Source organism: Microtus pennsylvanicus, chromosome 14 (assembly GCF_037038515.1).
Source record: "Microtus pennsylvanicus isolate mMicPen1 chromosome 14, mMicPen1.hap1, whole genome shotgun sequence".
Classification (NCBI taxonomy): domain Eukaryota; kingdom Metazoa; phylum Chordata; class Mammalia; order Rodentia; family Cricetidae; genus Microtus; species Microtus pennsylvanicus.
This window is the reverse complement of record NC_134592.1, coordinates 36,022,306-36,036,677: the sequence shown is the minus strand read 5'-3', so window position 1 is coordinate 36,036,677 and position 14,372 is coordinate 36,022,306. Positions and strand designations below refer to the sequence as shown.

Here is a 14,372-nt window from a genome sequence, read left to right as displayed (position 1 = left end):
CATGAGGTTTCTTTTTATTTTTTTTTTCTTCATCTTTCCTGCTCTTAGTGCATTCCACAAAGAGCTCATTCCTCTCCTGGTTACTGATTGATGGGTCTGCTCTGTGTGCCCTTTAATTTTGCAATAAGCCAACAAGAAGTTGAGACCACAGAGTTAGAGAGAATTGACTTATTCACTTATCCGGATTCACTGGAGCAACAGGCCAATTTAGTCATTTCGCTATGGTCCTGCGGAGGGCAGGAGTCCTCAAGAAGGAGCACTGTTCTGTCAATAACCAGGGAGAAGAGAGCCTGATTGTTCGTCCGTCCCCCCACCCCAGTCCAAAGCAACCCTCAGCAGTGATCCCTTCCAGGAAGTCAGCTATAGGACTTGGTCCCAACACTAGGATTCAGAATTCCATGAAACATCAGCTAAGTAGAAATGGACAGTCACCACCCATGGGTTCTCTGTCACTTTTTCTTTTTAAAGTAATCATGAAATGCCATAAAAGAAAACAGCTAGAATTCACCATGGCATCTTGATGTGAGTGAACGAACAAGGCAAACCTTGGTCCCTGCTGCTCCCATCCCAGCTGAGTTTTCGCCATAAAGCTGGGTGCCCATCAGGATGCAGAGGCACTAATATAATATTTCATGACTTGATTTCCAAAGTCGCCAAGAATCCATCATCATCATCATCATCATCATCATCATTATTATTATTTTGCATCGTTACTGTGTATAGTAACCAGTCTAAAAAGTACAAATACTGCTTCAAGCAAGAAACTAAGAACAAATCCAAGTGGCTCAAGCAGATCCTAAGTGAGCTACTCTCTACGGGGTCACGGTGGAACTGGAAAGACAGATGCCCACATGGACTGTGCCCCAGCTGTGAACTCCCATTCCAGACCCCAGGACTGTGTGTGGCTCTAGCACACGTGACCAGCTAACTGCCTGTCTGACGGCTCTTAGGGAGCAGCTTTTCTCCTGAAACTCTCGTCATCACATTTTAGCAGAAGTGAAAATATTAGCAGCGTGGTTAGTGGCCAAGACAGAAATAGAATCCAGGAATCTGTGTCCTTTCCCTTGCCACACCTACCAGTGCACGGTTCCTCCCTAGCCTGCAAATTCAACGTCTCTAGGCGCACTGAGTAGACCATTGACAGTTGACTAATTCCCTTCCTTCCTACTGAAGATTTGTTTTATTCTTAAACATCTTGTTTAAATACACTCTCATCTCTTATATGCATGCATGTTGTATGTATATGTGCACATGTGGAAGCCAGAGGTTGGTGTCCAGTGTCTTCCTCTATCATTTTCCACCTTGCTTTTTAAGTTATAAATAAAATATAATTAAACTTCCCCCTTTCTTTTCCTCTCTTTAATCCCTCTTATGCACCCCTATTTTGCTCCCTCTCAAATTCATGGCCTCTTTTTCTTTGATTATAATTGTGTGTGCTGTATTCACACACACACACGCACACGCACAATGTATGTATAACCTGCTGAGTGTGTTTAGTGTTGCTGATAGGTATATAATTTCAAGGCTGATCACTTGGTATGGCATAATGAGTTAGGGAGCTCATCCCTGGGGAAGACTAATTCTCCCTCTCTGCGCAGTCATTGGTTGCCTGTAGTTCTTTGTCTAGAAGGTGCGCCTCCCTTGATATTCCCCCTTTCTTTGTTATCATGTCTATATTGCCATTGTTTGGGTCCTGATTAGGTAACATGTTATTTTGGTATCCCGAGTGTAGTGTCCCTGTCATTTCCAAGAGACACCGTCTCACAGCTCTGGTCCTCTGGCTCTTACAGTCTTTCTGCCCCCTCTTCTGCAATGTTCCCTGAGCCTTAGGTGCAAGAGTTGTGTTATAGATATGTCCACTGGGTTAAGTACCCCGTGATCTCTCTGTATTTCCTGTGATGGTCTCTGTTCACTGCAAAGAGGTACTTCTTTGATGAGGAGCGAGAGCTGCGTTTATCAGCGGGTGAAAGAAAAAGTGTTTAGGATGCAGTTAGGAATTATGCTAATCTAGTAACAGGCAGCAGCAGATTCTCCTCTAAGATCCATGACTTCACTAGCCCCAGGTAGTTAATTAGGTTTCCTGTACTGGACATGATTTCCCTCCTGTTGAGCAGGATTTAAGCCCAGTTATGTATCTGTTGGTTACCCCTAAGCTATGAATACCACTGTTGCACCCTTAGGTGTATCGTACTATTGCTGTCCACTGTTATGGTTCATGGGTGTGGCTCGTATGGTTCTCCCACCTTAGTTCTTTGAGACAGGGTCTCTCACTGATGAACAATACTGGCTGGAGAGCAAGCCCTCTGGCATCCTCTCTCAACCTCCCAGCACTGAGGTTACAGCCTTAAGCCTCCATAACTGGCTTTTTACATAGATGCTGAGGATCTGAATTTAGGTTGTCAGGCTAGTACAGCCAGCACTTTACCCACTGAGCTATCTTCCCAGATTTCTCTATGCAATTTTGCATTGAGCAACATGGAACTTGTTTAATATGATATTAGCATTCCTTGCTTTTAGGAACTAAATCAGCAAATTCCATGAAGCCATAAATTTTCATGCGAAGAACTTTGATTTGACAGAAGCAGTATAGACTAGGGAGCCATATAGAACAGATTTGAATCTGACCTGTGGTGCTGTTGATTTCAGACAACTGATTGACTTCTCTGAACCTCAGTTTCTTCATCTCTAAAGCCAGAATAATCATGGTGACTTTGCTGAGTTGGGAGGATGAAATAAGCTAAAGAAATGTCAGACAAGCATTCGCTGCGGAGTCTGTAGGTGGGAAGTACTGAATCAAGGCTAGTTTCTGTTCTCCCTTCCCTCATTTAGAACAGGGTCAGGGACCCAGGAAAGCATCAAATCTCTTCAAGTTTACAAGGATTAGAAAAGTAGGCAAGGATTAGAAAAACAGAATTTTATAATGAGTAGTATCATAGATGGTCGGTATTAACTGACTTCCCCTCCTTGGACTTATTTGAGACCAAGAAATATTTCTGTTAAGTCTTGTTAAAAGAAAAACAACACATGTAACATTGAGAAAAATCCTTGTAGTAAGTCACTTAATACTAACGCTGAAGTGGGTATGTTAAGAGCTGAGAGATTAGCGGAGACTGAAATATTTGGGAAATTTTTCATGAAAGAATCAAGACTTTACCTGAACTCTGAAATACAAAAACTTAAAGAAGAGTGAAGGAAGGGGTTTTTCAGATGAGATATTTAGGATGGGATGAGTGAGAAGCAGAGGAAGGGACCATGAGACATAAACAAGTTAGAAAGAGAATGTCACAACAAAGGGGTATTCATTGGGCACCTATTAAGTGTCAAGCCTTTTTAAAAAAGCACTTGGCATGCTGTCATTTGTCTCCAGCATAGGGATAATTACAAACCCAATTATGTAGTTGAGGAAAACGAGGCTTAGAGAGCGCGAATCACCCACCTAAGGAAGCAGGAGACCTGGTGTTCCACTACTGTTATGAGAAGGGAGCCAGGATGTTTGGGCCCAGAGCCTGCCTACCCTAACTCACAACAGCTGCTGCACTTAGTTCCCAGCTTCCCTCACACACTAATAAGGATCAGTGAAGACTGGGCTGTGAATCAACCCTCCAAAGTATAAAATATCATGGAGCCCACTATTCCTGTTAGTGGTGTCAGATGAGAGGTGACAAATAGCCCTCTGAAAATGAGGGAAGGAAAGATATAAAACATTGCCTGCAATATGTAGCTATATGGATAAACTGAGCCAGTGGTCATTGCAGGTGCCTAGCCGTATTTTCTGGCAACTCTGAGGCCTGACAGAGCCTCACGTTTCCTCTCAGACATAGTTCCAGATGGGCGTTTCCAAGTCACCAGAGTGAGTATCAGAGAGAAGAAACTGTTTTGTCACCTAGCACTGGGTCTTGTACCTCCAGTGAGATGTGCCCTTACCAGGATACTACTTCAGTGTGTCTGTAGCATATGACGACGGAGGGTTTGCTCTGTAGTGGTCGCAATGGAGCGTGCCACACCAAGGGCTACTAAGTAAATGTTGGCCACTTAATATAGTTCTTCTAGACTTATTCCTCTTGTGTCTTTCCTTTGTTGACTCTTGTGAGTCGTTATTGTTTGTCTATATTGATGTCATTTAAATATGGACATAAGAGCACAATGTCATTCCCCCTTAAAAAGTAATAGCTTATAAATGGTCCATCTTTGTGGACTTGCAGTTATTTCTGTGTGAGAGCCTCTGACAGAGCTGCTGACTGGGGTTTCTAGGCAGACCTGTGGACCAGTCTTTGAACAGATGGCAAACAGAGCTTATTTCATTTACTCTGGAGACAGAGATAATTGCATCTGTGCAGTCACTGTTTTGGTGAGCCTGTGCAGGCTAGGATGCCACACCGTTCATGTTGGGAGCATAGAGACACAAACAGGGAGGCAAGCACTGGTCTGCACTCCACAGGAGGTACCTGAGGCTCCTCTGAGCTCAGCTCCTGACTCCCATAAGTATAGACGAGACTGGGAGATCAAAGTTGGTGTTGATCAAGTTGGACTCCCCCAGAAGCTATATTTTCCGTCTCTTGGGGGAGCAAATGACTAACAGAACTATTTCCTTGGTCCCAAATGAGTGTAAGGAGGGGAAGTGTCTTAGTACCAGCCATCTATGATGATACTTATCATGAAGCTGTGTCTTTCTAACCCTCCTTGCAAACCAAGGGGAGGGGAATCCCCAGCACCAAGGCATACACGTGAATAGAAAGCACCGCAAGTAACAAAAACACCTAAAAAGGTCGTCAGAAACTCAGGGGGCCTCTGGAACTTCACCTCCCTGCCTTTCTGAAGAGCTCAGTAGTCAGGGACAAGGAAGTGGGCAGAGACAGCCAAACAAACTTCATGCAGAAGTGACTCCGCCACCGAAAGTGCACAGCACAGCTGGTAGGAAAGTTCCTCTCACGTCTCCTGTGAAGCTCAGAGTCATCTGACAATTGGCCTGCTTCTTTTCCCCACCTAGGTGGCCAGACCGTCTTGGCTCCATGCTAACTGCAATATTGCTTATAGTAGGTAAATGCACCATTAGAAGCCACAGTGGCTACCCTGTCACAACTAACCAAGAGAGTGTGTCATTTCCTGCAGTGGGCCCAAGATCACAGATACAACGCCGCCGCCAGATTGGGCTAGAGATGGAAACAGCGCACTGGCCTGCGACTTGTGGCTTCCCCAACTGTTGCCACCCCACCCCCACCCCCAGTCCCAGAACCCAGGTGCTAACGTCAGCCCATTGGGGTCAGGGAACAATGTGTTGATATGCAATTAGTGCTCTCCACGCCTGTGGCCACAGCACCACAGTTGCTGGCCACAAGTTTCCCCTGGGGTGTACTTCTAGGGGAAGTAGGCCAGAGAGAAAGCCTCACCATCGTGCTGGGTTTGAACAAATAGCAGACACTGTCCTCCTCAGTGCATCTCCTCTGAACTCAGTGCTGGAGGTGGCGCAGTCAAGATGATGGGAGGAGGACTCTTAGATGTGTATGGAAAGCTGAAGAGATTCCGCCTCCCTCCCTCCCTCCCTGTGTGCTGCCTCTCCCGGAGCCCGGCTTTCCTCCAAGGACTCTTGTGATCAGCAACTCTCGTCCCCAGTTTGGCTGTGGATTACTTTGGGAATCCACTCCAGGGAAATCCTGTGGCCAGCAGTAGCGGTGCTGTGCCCACAGGCATAGTTGCATCTCAGTGTGCTCCCTCATCTCAATGGATTGGCATCAGCACCTGGTGGTTCTGGGGCTGGGGACGGCAGCAGTGGAGAATGCCAGTACACTAGAGAGACTTTTACTCCCAGATCATTGTGCAGAGTGTGGAGTCTCTGGAGTGGAAGAATTCTCACCATAAAGACAAATATGCCCAGGATGTCTCCCTCCCTTTTTCCTCAGCCACTGCCAAGTATCTCTGGGCAGAGCGGCTTTCTCAAGGTTGCTGAGGCCCAGCAACAGTTATGGAATTCTGTGCACAACACCAGACCTGATGCAAACTGAAGCATGGTTGGCACTTTTCTCTGCAGCCTCCGCCACTAACAGTCACTGGAATATATTCTCCTCGTCGTGTTTGTGGACTCAACACTTTAAAGTACAGAGGAGTTAGGCACTTTTTCCAGAATTGCACAGCAGAGTAATGTCAGAGCCAAAACTAAATAGAGGCAGGCTGCTAGAATCCTACAATCGTGAGTTTTTTTTCCCCCTAGGTCAAATTGAAGCTTGATGTTTTATGACAGATATTTCAAAAAGAAAGGTCCTGACAGCATTCACCTTTTCCCAGATAATCGTTGTCTTACAGTCAGTCCTTCACGATGGGAATAGCAGACCGACATCCTAAAGTCTTATCAGTTCTTTGTTCTAGAACAGACAGTTGATATTCGCTGAGCTGAAGGGGGGGGGCGGGGGGAGGATGATCTTTTTTTCATCATGGAATGATTTATAATTTTCCAGAGCTTGGCACAACTAAGCGAGTGAATAGTAAAACCAGATTTGTTTTTGTGATGCTCAAATTCCAGAATATTTAGTCTGACTTTTCCTCACAACAAATGCTGGATATCTCTTTCCAAAGATGGAAGTGGGTAGGAAGAGAGTGGGAGGGGTAGGGACCTGTGCCTGGAAACAGAGCCTTTGGACCTGCATGCTAGGCCTACCCTGGTCTTAATCCATTTCCCTCTACTCATACATGTGTGGATGTGAACACACACACACAGAGCTTTCCTTTTTTTGCTCTCTCTCTCTTTTCTGTCTGCCTCTCGCAAGGCTCTCAGGGAGCAGGAGAGTTGGGACAGACACTGTCCTGGGTTGGGAAGCTAGAGAAGAGTATGCTGTAAACCACCCCAGGGCTTTCTCAAGCTTTGTGTGATGGAAGGTCTCAATGAACCTGAACTCTCACAGGAGAGTTCTGGCCTCTGTCTTCTTAGGAGCAAGGCATTCTGTAAATTTTAACAGAGTTGGGATCAAAATTCAGAATGCCTGACTCACCCGAGGCTTTGTTTGGACAGAAAGGCCAAATCACTGTCATGTCTGCAATTAAGATGCTTTAAGGTACAAAGAGTAATATTTTAATAATGTTGCCTAGAGCAGATAGATTGTTTTCAGTACAGAAAGAAAGATGCCTTTGGAGCCCATAAAGGCAGTGGCTTGCCATTTTGAAAGCACTGTGCTTGTGCCTGGCTGATGATATGCAGAGTCAGTACCCATATTCTTGTCAAGTTGCTCTTTCTCCCGCTGGCCCTGTTCCTCAGTGGGCTGCCTATTTACAATCACTGCACTCAGCCCTCCTGGCCCAGTTAAGGTGATTTTGAAACTTCACTGATTCTGTGTAGCAGGCTGTGATCATTTTTTGCCAGGGAAGTGGGCAGAGGAGGAAGTGGTGTTCTGGGCATAGAAGTCCCTGAGATCACTCTGTGGTTTCTCTTGCCAGTCTACTCTTTGAACTCCACTGCATGTAGACATGAGTCCCATGAAGAGCTCCGCTTCCAAGATACCTGTGGCCTCAGAAATGACCAGTTGCACATATTAGAAAGACTGACACCGTTTATGTAGACTCCCTTGCATGCTTGGCTTTCCAGAAACTGAAGCTATTTGGCATGTGGCTCAGAGTTATTTATTAGTTTGACTAGTGGCTTGTTATCAACTGACTTTGGGCAGTCTTCAGTGCATGTCTGCACATGAGATCCCATAGTTGGATCCCATGACTAATAGATTGGATTCTCTAAACCAAGGCATGGAGAAGTCATCTGTTAAAGAAGGTCTGGGCTCAAAGACCCTCTCTCCTTTTCCTACTGTTGCTTTAGGAAGGAGTCAGATAAACCTATAAGCCCCATCTTGCCGTCTGAACTGTTGTACTCAGGAAAGTGACTACTTCACTTAGTGGAAAATAGAGATGATAAAATCTGTCTCTAACATGCCCACACACGAAGCTAATGATAACATTTATCATATTCATGATATCAGTCTGACTTGTTTGAGAAAGTCATGCGAAAACCTACTATTTTATAATCTATGTGTGTGGGGGAGGAGAGAGAGCAAGAGAGAGAGAGAGAGATTGAGATTGTAGTTAATGTATACAAGGAATTATGCTTATCCCAGAAGCCAGATAAAAAGCCCAGTGCAAGATATGGGATCCTTCTTCCTAAGTTGTTGATTAGAGGTATTCTAGAGATCCCCCCAAAACTACAAGCTAATGCCATTGCTCTTACTTATCTACTAGACCCTGTTTTTGAAGACACTGCGCATTGTTCACTGGATGTGGAGAAATTAAGTCAGTACTGACCAAGTAGCCTCATCTATTGGGTAGCTTTCATAGTATTGTAAGGTGCTATGCAGGCCACTGAGAGGAAAAAGTCATCAACAGTCTTACCTAATTGTGGACCCTGGGAACCCTAAGAACTGCAAATAGTGACCCTCATGCTAAAATGTGCCCATGTGTGCAATAGTGGCATGAATGTTATGCAGTAACCATCAGTTTCTGATTGGATTTAAAGCCCACACCACAGAAGGAACCACATTCTTGGTGCTATAAACCTGGCTAAGAACCCACAGTGGTATGCTCACAGTACCCAGAGGTGAGTGTACCACTGTTCTCTCATGAAACAGACCCAGTATCAAACTGTCTTATAAACTCGTATCTCTCTACCACTCTCAGGCTTCATCAGAAAAGTTTCCTTGTGCATTCAGTAGTGGTTAATACAGAAACTCACAGCTGGTCAGACTGTAGAGAATAAGTGTTGGTGGAGGGCTCACCCACAAGTGAGACGTCTGACTATATCCCACTCCCTCCTCAAGGTTCCACAAGAGGGACCACAAGAGGAGACACTAAGCTTGTAAGAATCAGAGTTCAGGGAAGACCAAAGTGAAATGGTGTCTTCTGGACATGATAGATTGCCTGTGCTATGAAGTCACAGCAGCTATGTTGTGGAAGATTTTTCTCTTTTGGCTTGTTGAGGGGTCACCATCCAGTTCCCAAATAAATCACACACAGAAGTTTATTCTTACTTATGAATGCCCAGTCTTGACCTGTTTCTAGCCAGCTTTTCTTATGTTATCTAGACTACCTTTTGCCTCTGGGCTTTTATCTCTCTCTGTTTCTGTATACCTTTCTTTACTTCTTTCTCTGTGGCCTGCTATGTAGCTGGGTGGCTGGCCCTTGACATCCTCCTCTCCTTGTTCTCTCATTGCTCCTCCTCTTCCTCGGTTCTCCTTCTATTTATACTCCCCGCCTACTAGCCCTGCCTATCCTTTCTCCTGTCTCGCTATTGGCTGTTCAGTTCTTGATTAGGACCATCAGGTATTTTAGACAGGCAAAGAATCACGGCTTCACAGTTAATCAAATGCAGCATAAACAAAAGTAACAGACCCGAAAATAATATTCCCCAACACAGCTATAGTTGCTTGTGCAAGACTTGTCCAATATCATGCCAGTCAACATTGTAGCATGGAAGGAGAAGAGATTCACAACTCCCTACCCCAACCTGAGGAGCTATGGACAATTGGTGGCTTATGGGAAAAAGAGTCATTTTTCTTCAAGGGGGTGGTTACTGGTAGTCGACATTCTCCAGTGAATGTCCCCACACCCAAGAGCATATGAGCAGCACAATTGGAGTCAGTTATTAGAAAATGTTTTTAAGAGGACAGAAATTTGGGGGAGTAGAGAAGTGGGAGTGGATCAGGCAGGACTGTGTTGGGGGACAAATGTGATCAAAATACATTGTATGGAATTCTCAAAGAATTGAGAAATATTTAATTGGCTTATCAATATTGAGTTACTACTTTGCTGACCATTAATATTTCTTCTGCTGCTAAACAGGGCCAGGTACTACCTTCTACCTATTCCACCCCTGCCAACCACAAGCTTTGCCTTCTTCGTTATCTTCTAGGAGTTAAGTTTAAGGCACTCCTTCTATCACAGGCCGTGCCCTTGGGCCTGGTAGTCCTCCTATCTGTTTTCTCCAGTTGATGCCTATGCTCATGGTAGACTATGGTATACTTGATGACTACTCATGGAAGCCTCAGCACTGACGTTTCTAATCCTTCAATGTGGTGTGGATCAAACTAGACACTTAAGTGCCCATGAAAGCAGAATGTGTTCTGGACCAGAATCAGTAATCTGGAGGATCGTGTGAGTATATCCTTAGATCATCGCATAGCCGAAGATAGCTCAACTGAAGGCAGGTGGTCTGCACTGGCCCATAACTAGTGGAGAGTGGAGGTCAGATACTCAAGCACCCTGACCCTTAGGCCTGAAGACCAGCTTATTCTGCTCCACCCTCTGATAGCAAAGCTTTTGACAGCTGCCTTTTTAATACTTAATGGAAGTGGGTCACATATTTTGTCGGTGTATTTATTTTCCAGCCATCTTCCTCACTAGTTCCCATCTCTCTTCTCTAATTCCCAAGTCGTCTCTGTGACAGCAGCACCTACTGTGTTGTTTATGAGTACATACCTTGAATTTGCTTCTTTCTAGAGAAGTATTTTCTTTAAATGAGGTCTTGTGCCACAGCACGCAAAACGATGGCTAGGATGCAGTTAGAGAAGATGATGCAAGAGGAAACCTGGAATGCAGGATGTAGAGAAGAGAGGAAGCCTGAGCCAGCAGTTGACATGGGCATGGCCATGTCAAGGACCTCGTAGCCTCGGGTTCAGAGGGAAGGTGCAGTCTTCCTCGGGAGACCAAGTGCTGGTGTTGACTGTGTGTGCTGAAACCATCAACCATAGCTGTCTCTCCACAGGTGTTTACAGTCTGAGACTGCTCCCATGGAGATTAGGAAAATCTGTCCTTTAATCCAGCTCTACTCCATAAACTCTGCCTCCTTGTTCCTCTGTACATAATAAACATGATGAGATTCTGGGGTGCTAGTTTCTCCAGCTGAAGGCCAGACTGCTGCCTATCCCAGTTTTCTGTCCATGTGTCCATCTGTCTGTCTTTTATTCATTTTCTCACCATTCTAGTCTGTTTCATTCCTGGAACCATGATGGACATGGCATGGGGACTTACCTTTGAAGGAAGAAATGTCCCCTTCTTTGTGTTGGGCAGTATTAGCAATGGGACTCATGGTCTATGCCCCATTATATGAGGGTGCCTTTGATACAAATATGCTTTTTATGCATCCTATAACCAAGGCAGTGCTAGAAAACAAGTAAGTGGTCTCTTCATTAAAAAAAAAAATCAGTCAAACAGTAGTTACTCTATAACTTGCAGCTTGCAGGGCTCCTGGCCCTCCTGCTCAGTAAGAGGATGGTGTTCTCCTAAGTAAATTCTGAGCCAGATTCAGTCTCCTCCTGATCTCAGATGAAGCCATGATCATTAAAACTCTTATCTTCCCCTTTGTCCAAGAGTCCCCCTCTGGCTTTGTAGTTAGAGTTGATGCCGATGTACGTACCTTGTGTTTTCAATTAGCTGTGCTTTTAAGGAAATGGTGAAAATAGCAGATGCACTTCCAATTGAAGTTTTATTGCCTTTAAAGATATAAATAGCAAATGTATGTTCTTTGTCAACGGTGAATGATATGCTGTACAAAGGTGCCCCTGACTTTTGTTTGTGATTTTTTTGTTAAAAATGAAAAACTATTTTTACAATTTTTAACAGATACAAAAAACCATGCATATACATATATACTAACAGGCTGATATGTAAAGTTGGGCATGAGACTTCTGAACAAGCAAAGCACAGTCAGCAAAGGATGGCGAGGGACAATGACAGAGAACCATTTGCCATGGGTTGGGTACTATGCTAAAGATCTTAAGTAAATTGTCAAGTCTAATGCTCAAGCTCCTGAGGGTTAAGCACATCGACAGAAGTTACCCTGGCCGGTGTCATTTAGGTAGAAACAGAACTCCAGTCCGTCTAATTCCAAAGCCACTGCCCTAAACCTCTACGCAAACTGCTCTCACACAAGTTTATATCCAATATCAGAAGCCCCAACTGCTCCAGTGGAACAGAGTTTATGAACAGCCCTCTGAAGTGTCGGTCGGAACTCGTTCTCAGAAACCAGACAGTGTTAAGACTCTGTTTATAACTCTGTAGTAGTGTTTTATAAGTTAGTTTAAGAGCATAGTTTTCACGTCTCCAGATTGCCTCAGAGAAAAAAACGTCTATAGGCTTCTGTCCAAGTTGTGATTATTTGTAATTGATGCTTTTGGAAGTGTTTCTGTTCCATCGTTTTGCTAAACACAGGTTTAGAAAACCACACAGTTCCATCAGATGATGCGATTAGCAAGCCCCCCAGTTTCCGGCCAGTGGATGCCTTCAGCGCCTTGGCTTTAAGACCTATGATAACAAGGAAAAGATAATCTACAGAACGAGAAAAGCTTTTCTTCTCCACGTACCTCAGTGGAAATGTGTGTTTTCCTTCCTTCCCTTTCCTACTCGCCTTCCCCCTTCCCATCCTGTCGTTCTTCTGCTGGGAATCCAACCCCAGTCCTCTCGGCTGCTAGGCCAGTGCTCTGCCACCGACCTGCAACCCCCCTCAGTGCAGCTATTTTTGAAGCCATCTGTAGCTCGCTGGAGATCTGCAGGCTGTTATCCATTCCATACAGTAAAAGCATCACCTCGGTACGTGTTTCCGTTACAAAACCAACGTTGAAAAAGAGTGATGGAAATATTTTAGCTGATACCTTCTCATTAATTTATACAGGTCTGGAGGAGCCATGTTCTCTTTCCTCTTAATGTCCCCACTGCCACCACATTATTAGAGATCCAGTCTTTTTCAACAAGCCATCATCTGGAAGAGTCCCACAAAAATGAAAGCTCACTTTTGTTATCATATTCCTCATTGCAAGCCTAACCAACTGAAAATAACCTTGAAGTAGTTCAGAGGAAACAACCTTCGTGTCCACAGATAACTGATCCAATAAGCATAGCATAGCAGAGGGGTGCCGAGTATGGTCAGATGCGTGATGTTCGTGAATGAACAGACTGTTACGGGGCTGGGCCTAGCGTCACACACTTTAATCCCAGCTCTGAGGAGGCCAGCTTGATCGCCATAATGAATTCTAGAACATACATAATATGTTCTACATAATAAGACTCTCTCTCAAAAGAAATAAATACATTTTAGAAAGAAAAGTGAAAATGTCATTTTGAAACGTATCATTTTGTAAAGAACGTTAATAAACATTTTTAATAAAATCAAGGCTTATTTGTCTAGACTTCTCAGAAGTCACATTTTAAAAAAAACTAGAACGTACATTGTTTTGCTTCTCAGTAGATGAGACACAGAATATCGTCAGAGCCATATCAGTGTCTCGTTGGCTTTGCGCCAACTACTTACCTTTTCTACGATCTTTTAACATCAATTCTTTACAGATTTTATGTATTATTTTATGTGTATGAGTATTTGTATGCAATGGTACCTCGTGCATATGGTTCCTGTGGCAGCCAAAAGAGGGAAACAGCTCTCCTGAGCCGGAGTTGCGGGTGGCTGAGAGTTGACCTGTGGGTGCTGGGAACTGAACCTGGGTTCTCTGTAAGATCAGCGAGTTCTCTTAAGCACAGAACCATCCCTCAAGACCCGTTTTATACCAAAATTTGTGGTTAGCTCAAAAACAAAAAGACTAAGCTTAGTGAGAACTCTCTGCTGTAAAACTAATTTCTGATATGAAGATCATGATTTAATATTCAGGTTTTAGACCAATGTCTGAAGCATCCTATCATTAGCTTCCATGTCATCTTCTAAAATAACTACAGTGCTTCTGGCTTGTGAACTTTCACTTAGTACCAGGGACCCCGTTAAGTACTTCGTATTGGTTATCTCACCCAAGTCACGTAAACTTCTGTAAGATCAATACTGTGTTGTCTGTAGAACGTGGGGCTCAGCAGTTTAGCAGCTTTTCCAAGGTCAAGGCTATCAAGGTCACCACAGTTTGAATCCAGCTATATTAAACTCTGCAGTTTATAGTATATACTCTGAAGTGAGAGGCGAACATAATTTTTAATTCATACTTTCACATGAGCACTTGCTAGTTTTAGGCATGTTCACTGAAGACGGCCCATGTGACTCTTCCCAGTGAAGATGAGAAGGAGCGAGGCGACAGGATCTGAGGTGTGAGGGTGGCAAGTACTGTGTGGGCTCCTAGAAAGCCTGGCCAGCATTGCAGAGTAGCTGGAGTTTCCAAGGGTCCCTGAGACTGATGTCTCTGCTAATCGAACCTCTCATTGCTTAGCCTGACCTTGTCATCCTATTCCCCTCTCCCGCCTCAGTTAAGCTGCCATTGGCTCAGGATTTATATGTGTCCCTGGTCCATTGAAGACGCAGTGGCAGAGGTTTGGTAGAAAAGCTGGGTAATGGGGAGTGTAGATAGAGGTAGAGCATTTGGCTGGCATTCACAAAGCCCGGGGTTCAATCCCTGGCGCCATGAGAAATTCTGATAAAA

General features: G+C 44.4%; 1 protein-coding gene across 5 annotated transcripts in view; it reads left to right on the top strand.

The window, feature by feature from the left end:
* Positions 1-14,372, top strand: part of Rad51b (RAD51 paralog B) — a 500,962-nt gene that overhangs the window by 339,562 nt on the left and 147,028 nt on the right. The window lies entirely within an intron of this gene.